This window comes from Salmo trutta, chromosome 12 (genome assembly GCF_901001165.1).
Source record: "Salmo trutta chromosome 12, fSalTru1.1, whole genome shotgun sequence".
Classification (NCBI taxonomy): domain Eukaryota; kingdom Metazoa; phylum Chordata; class Actinopteri; order Salmoniformes; family Salmonidae; genus Salmo; species Salmo trutta.
This window is the reverse complement of record NC_042968.1, coordinates 45189347-45196492: the sequence shown is the minus strand read 5'-3', so window position 1 is coordinate 45196492 and position 7146 is coordinate 45189347.

The window sequence follows — 7146 nt, the reverse complement described above, 5'->3', positions numbered from 1 at the left end:
ACGCACTGTCTGTAGGAGCCATCCAGTTTCGTGAACGGGATGGTGTACCTAATAAAGTGGCCACTGAGTGTATATAGCCCTACTGAGTATAGGAGACACACTACATGACCAAAGGTATGTGGACACTTAATATGGAGCTGGTCCCCCCTTTGCTGCTATAACAGCCTCCACTCTTCTGGGAAGGCTTTCCATTAGATGTTGGAACATTGCTGCAAGAGCATTAGTGAGGTCGGGCACTGATGTTGGGTGATTAGGGCTGGCTCGCAGTCGGTCTTCCCATTCATCCCAAAGGTGTTTGATGGGGTTGAAGTCAGGGCTCTGATCTCGACAAACCATTATTGGATGGACCTCACTTTGTGCACAGGGGTATTGTCATGCTGAAACAGGAAAGGGCCTTCCCCAAACTGTTGCCATAAGGATGGAAGCACAGAATTGTTTAGAATGTCATTGTATGCTGTAGCGTTAAGATTTCTCTTCACTGGAACTAAGGGGCTTAGCCCAAACCATTAAAAACAACCCCAGACCATTATTCCTCCTCCACCAAACTTTACAGTTGGCACTATGCATTGGAGCAGGTAGCTTTCTCCTGGCATCCGCCAAACCCAGATTTGTCCGTCACACTGCCACATGGTGAAGCATGACTCATCGTTTCTACTGGTCCAGAGTCCAATGGCGGCAAGCTTTACACCGCTCCAGCCGACGCTTGGCATTGCACATAGTGATCTTAGACTTGTGTATGGCTGCTCAGCCATGGAAACCCCAACGAACAGTTCTTGTGCTGACGTTGCTTCCAGTGGCAGTTTGGAACAAGGTAGTGAGTGTTGCAGCTGAGGACAGATGATTTTTACGGGCTTCAGCACTCGGCGGTCCCGTTCTGTGAGCTTGTGTGGCCTACCACTTCATGGCTGAGCCGTTGTTGCTCCTAGACGTTTCGACTTCACAATACCAGCACTTACAGTTGACCAGGGCAGCTCTAGCAGGACAGAAATTTGACGAACTGACTTATTGGAAAGGTGGCATCCTATGACGATGTCATGTTGAAAGTCAATGAGCTCTTCATTAAGGCCATTCTACTGACAATGTTTCCATATGGAGATTGCATGGCTGGGTGCTCAATTGTATACATCTGTCAGCAACGGGTGAGCCTGAAATAGTCTAATCCACTCATTTCAAGGGGTGTCCACATACTTTTGTATATATAGTGTATATATATAGTGTATATAGTCCTACTGAGTGTAACCTTTTCCTCTGTGTGAAAGTGAAAACGGATGCATCTGAATAGAGCTCTCATAACTCCAGCGAGCCTTACAAAGCCATTCATTATTGACTGCCACCTGCAGCAAATCCTGATCTTTTGTCCAATCCCCCCCAGGAGACTGTGGGAATCCAGACTTTCTCCAGCTTCTCTCTAATAAAGCTGTATTTGTCCAAAAGGCATCTTGTCCCATTGGAATAACATGACAGTTGAGCAGCTCCCATATGAGACCCAAGTCCCTGGTAACATATGTCCAACAGTTTGTTAGAGACAAACAACACTTATGATATTTTTAGGCAGCTGCTTTCAGCCCCCCCAACATGGCTCCAGTCTGCTTGCAGATGGAAATTGGATCTGGGGTAATAGTGTAAATCCTGTATAATCACCATGCATAATGTTTCAGTTTCAGTGTTTCTCCAGACAGTGTTTCAGGGGGAAAATAATGTCATAGTCTACTTGAAACCTTGTACATTCACTCATTCATTCTACTTGTCTATCCATATTATTTATTTGTGCTTTGATTGTTCTCCTTTATTGAGATATATACTTGTTTCTCTGGGGGGAAATGAAATGAAGTCTATCAACAAGTCAAACTGACAGGATGCTGGAGGACATAGTGAGACAGAGGTACAGACATTGAGGAACAGATGACAACGTAGCAGTCATTTCTGCAGTGTGTTTGTGGTTTTTATGTTGCTTTGTATTGTCTTGTGCTTTGTTGTGGTGTGTTGTGTTGTGTATGTTGTGTGGTGTGTATGTTGTGTGGTGTGTGTGTGGTGTGTATGGTGTGTTGCGTATGGTATGTTGTGTATGTTGTGTTGTGTTGTATATGGTGTGTAGGGTGTAGGGTGTGGTGTGTTGCGTATGGTGTGTTGTGTATGGTGTGTGTGTGGTGTGTATGGTGTGTTGCGTATGGTGTGTTGTGCATGTTGTGTTGTGTTGTATATGGTGTGTAGGGTGTGGTGTGATGAGTATGGTGTGTTGTGTATGGTGTGTTGTGTTGTATATGGTGTGTAGGGTGTGGTGTGTTGCGTATGGTGTGTTGTGTATGTTGTGTTGTATATGGTGTGTAGGGTGTGGTGTGTTGAGTATGGTGTGTTGTGTTGTGTTGTATATGGTGTGTAGGGTGTGGTGTGTTGAGTATGGTGTGTTGTGTTGTATATGGTGTGTAGGGTGTGGTATGTTGAGTATGGTGTGTTGTGTATGGTGTGTTGTGTTGTATATGGTGTGTAGGGTGTGGTATGTTGAGTATGATGTGTTGTGTATGGTGTGTTGTGTTGTATATGGTGTGTAGGGTGTTGCGTATGGTGTGTTGTGTATGTTGTGTTGTGTATGGTGTGTAGGGTGTATAGTGTGTATGGTGTGTTGTGTATGGTGTGTTGTGTATGTTATGTTGTGTTGTATATGGTGTGTAGGGTGTGGTGTGATGAGTATGGTGTGTTCTGTATGGTGTGTTGTATATGGTGTGTAGGGTGTGGTGTGTTGCGGATGGTGTGTTGTGTATGTTGTGTTGTGTTGTATATGGTGTGTAGGGTGTGGTGTGATGAGTATGGTGTGTTGTGTTGTGTTATATATGGTGTGTAGGGTGTGGTGTGTTGAGTATGGCGTGTTGTGTTGTATATGGTGTGTAGGGTGTGGTGTGTTGAGTATGGTGTGTTGTGTTGTATATGGTGTGTAGGGTGTGGTGTGTTGAGTATGGTGTGTTGTGTTGTATATGGTGTGTAGGGTGTGGTGTGTTGAGTATGGTGTGTTGTGTTGTATATGGTGTGTTGTGTATGGTGTGTTGAGTATGGTGTGCTGTGTTGTATATGGTGTGTAGGGTGTGGTGTGTTGAGTATAGTGTGTTGTGTATGGTGTGTTGTGTTGTATATGGTGTGTAGGGTGTAGGGTGTTGCGTATGGTGTGTTGTGTATGTTGTGTTGTGTTGTGTATGGTGTGTAGGGTGTATGGTGTGTATGGTGTGTTGCGTATGGTGTGTTGTGTATGTTGTGTTGTGTTGTGTTGTATAGGGTGTGTAGGGTGTGGTGTGTTGAGTATGGTGTGTTGTGTATGGTGTGTTGTATATGGTGTGTAGGGTGTGTTGTGTTGCGTATGATGTGGTGTGTATGGTGTGTTGTGTTGTATATGGTGTGTAGGGTGTGGTGTGTTGAGTATGGTGTGTTGTGTATGTTGTGTTGTGTTGTATATGGTGTGTAGGGTGTGGTGTGATGAGTATGGTGTGTTGTGTTGTATATGGTGTGTAGGGTGTGGTGTGATGGGTATGGTGTGTTGTGTTGTATATGGTGTGTAGGGTGTGGTGTGATGAGTATGGTGTGTTGTATATGGTGTGTAGGGTGTGGTGTGTTGAGTATGGTGTGTTGTGTATGTTGTGTTACTCAGGCACCCTTTGCCGGCAGCCTCCTTTAGTTCTCAGACTGGACAGCCCCAGTGCATCAAAGCGAAATGAATGACCTCATTACAGGGTGGATGCAATCTCTGTATCACAGCCAAGGTGGAACAGCAAATTGAATCACAGGGAACAGCCTGCCCAAGCCATTGTCTGTGCTCAGGTACTGCCAAGATTAAACAACACTGGGACTTGGTGCCAGCTTTATTCCATTCCTGATGGATACTGACCCTGCTCTGGTCCTGGTGAAGGATGACGTTGACACCAGCAGGTGTGAAGAGAAGAGGGATCATATACAAACATACTCTTTTAATGGGCCAAGAGAGAAATGTCCTAGGATGACATTTGCACACACTGTATACAGATTTTTCTATTGTGTTATTGACTGTACATTGGTTTATCCCATGTGTAACTCTGTGTTGTTGTTTGTGACGCACTGCTTTGCTTTATCTTGGCCAGGTCGCAGTTGTAAATGAGAACTTGTTCTCAACTGGCCTACCTGGTTAAATAAAGGTGAAATAAATGAAATAAAAAGGGTTAACACTGATAGATGATCAGGGATTGATCTAGATTTAAGATGTTGATAGTGAGTATGTATTCAGGAGAGGTGTTCAGATAGCAGAGACAGATCTGGACCACTAGATCATCTTGATGGAATCTGATTTCCTATCATGATCTCACGTTCTAGAATGTATTACTGTACACTGCCTAGTGAAAGTATTCACATCCTAGAATGTATTACTGTACACTGCCTAGTGAAAGTATTCACATCTTTGCATAGTTTTCATATTTTGTTATTGAAATGTATTCCAGGGTTTGCATCATCTCTCCTAACTGACAATCATATCACCCAGACACTGTGGAGATCAGGTCATCTCTCCTAACTGACGATCATATCACCCAGACACTGTGGAGATCAGGTCATCTCTCCTAACTGACGATCATATCACCCAGACACTGTGGAGATCAGGTCATCTCTCCTAACTGACGATCATATCACCCAGACACTGTGGAGATCAGGTCATCTCTCCTAACTGTGCAGCTGGAGAATAATGAAACTCTACAACAAAATGTTTCTACTTTCACTAGACACTGTAATTTCCCCACACCCACAGATGTTATGGAAATGTTCGTAAGGCCTATTGTAATAGGAATCATTGGACCCATTATATTTAAAAAGCTCATAATGATACCAGCGCAACTGCACTGACAAGTACTGCCATTTGACATTTAACAAGTGAACTGCCTCGCACACCAAATGTTACATCCAGAGCTTATTACTGCATGTCCGGTAGATCATTTGTGTGATCTCCTCAGATGTAAATGCCAAATGCATAGTAAATGTCACAGAGACCTTTATGTACTGGGACTATTCCTATGTCTATTCGTCATCAACATCTCTGACTGGGAGGTATAAACATTTAGTGGACTTACTAATAAGCCTAAACGAGAACATCCTCTGGCAACTTACCCCCAGGTGGAGAAAACATTTACCCCCAGGTGGAGAAAATATTTACCCCCAGGTGGAGACTACATTTAACCCCAGGTGGAGAAAACATTTACCCCTAGGTGGAGACTACATTTACCCCCAGGTGGAGACTACATTTACCCCCAGGTGGAGACTACATTTACCCCCAGGTGGAGACTACATTTACCCCCAGGTGGAGGATACATTTACCCCCAGGTGGAGACTACATTTACCCCCAGGTGGAGACTACATTTACCCCCAGGTGGAGAGTACATTTACCCCCAGGTGGAGAAAACATTTACCCCCAGGTGGAGACTACATTTACCCCCAGGTGGAGACTACATTTACCCCCAGGTGGAGACTACATTTACCCCCAGGTGGAGGATACATTTACCCCCAGGTGGAGACTACATTTACCCCCAGGTGGAGACTACATTTACCCCCAGGTGGAGACTACATTTACCCCCAGGTGGAGACTACATTTACCCTCAGGTGGAGACTACATTTACCCCCAGGTGGAGGATACATTTACCCCCAGGTGGAGACTACATTTACCCCCAGGTGGAGGATATATTTACCCCCAGGTGGAGGATACATTTACCCCCAGGTGGAGACTACATTTACCCCCAGGTGGAGGATATATTTACCCCCAGGTGGAGACTACATTTACCCCCAGGTGGAGGATACTTTACGCTCAGGTGGAGGCTACATTTACCCCCAGGTGGAGAAAACATTTACCCCCAGGTGGAGACTACATTTCTTTCAAAAAGACTCCTGATCAGGAATAAACCAAAGAAGGCTTATCTTTCCATGGTAGTATACGTCACACCAACCCGTGGCAGTATACGTCACACCAACCCGTGGCAGTATACGTCACACCAACCCGTGGCAGTATACGTCACACCAACCCGTGGCAGTATACGTCACACCAACCCGTGGCAGTATACAGGACACCAACCCGTGGCAGTATACAGGACACCAACCCATGAATAGGATGGAGTCTTTCAACATGCTTCCTAATGATGGTGACTTTTATGTATAATTGTATGAATGGTTTGTGTCCCAAGATACTTTTAAACCAAATTCACAAACTCACTATGACAGCATGTTGACCATTAATGCTGGATGAAACCATGAGGTCCAGACAGCTGGCCTTGGAGGACGTGCAGAATGTAATCCCTGTCCCTGTGTAATTACACAACAGAGTTCATACGTTTTATTTCCTGTGGGTAATGTAATCCCTGTCGCTCTATCCAGACAATGGCATATGGCCAAGTCCTTTTTGACATTTTGATGACTCATCTGCATAGCCTTGTGTGTGTTATTAGTATTATGTTGATTAGCTATCAGGTCAGACAGTTCAGCGACTGAGGAAGAAGGGGAGAGAAATGAGACAGCAGGTGGAGACAGACTATGCTATGTTTGCATTAAATTATATTTGTTTTATTTGTAAATATCTTAAATAAAAATGCTCACTTCATCTACAACGATGTGGTAAACAGCAAACTAAATGAGATATTTGTCATCGTGTCACCTTGGACTGGTTTAAGCCTGGATACATGAATGCATATTTAACATCGTTGTTAATAATGAATGTGTATATTCATATACATTTCTAAAGGCAGTTAGACAGTGTTTGTAATGACTTCAAAAGCTCTGAGTAGAGCAGTAACAGTAGATATGAGTTGCGCTGCGGGGAGACTTCTAAGTTCAGCCTGTGGATACGAATCATCAGTCTTCAACGTGGAAAGCCACAACAGAAAATGTGTCAGGACCTTAGCAGTGTGGTAGTGCAGTGCTTTTCAGCTGTGGACTATGACCCGTCAAGGCATACCTACCAGGCTTCTAGTAGATTACAGCGTCAGGGTGAAGAGGACACAGGAGAAAGGCCAAAGTGAATGTACTGGTATTCTAATGAAAGAGATCCATCTCCTGGGTTACAACGGCTATGGCAGTTGGGCTGACATCAAATCAAAGTGTATTGGTAGTGTACAGTTTATCAGATTTTATAGCGGGTGCAGTGAATTGCTTGTGATA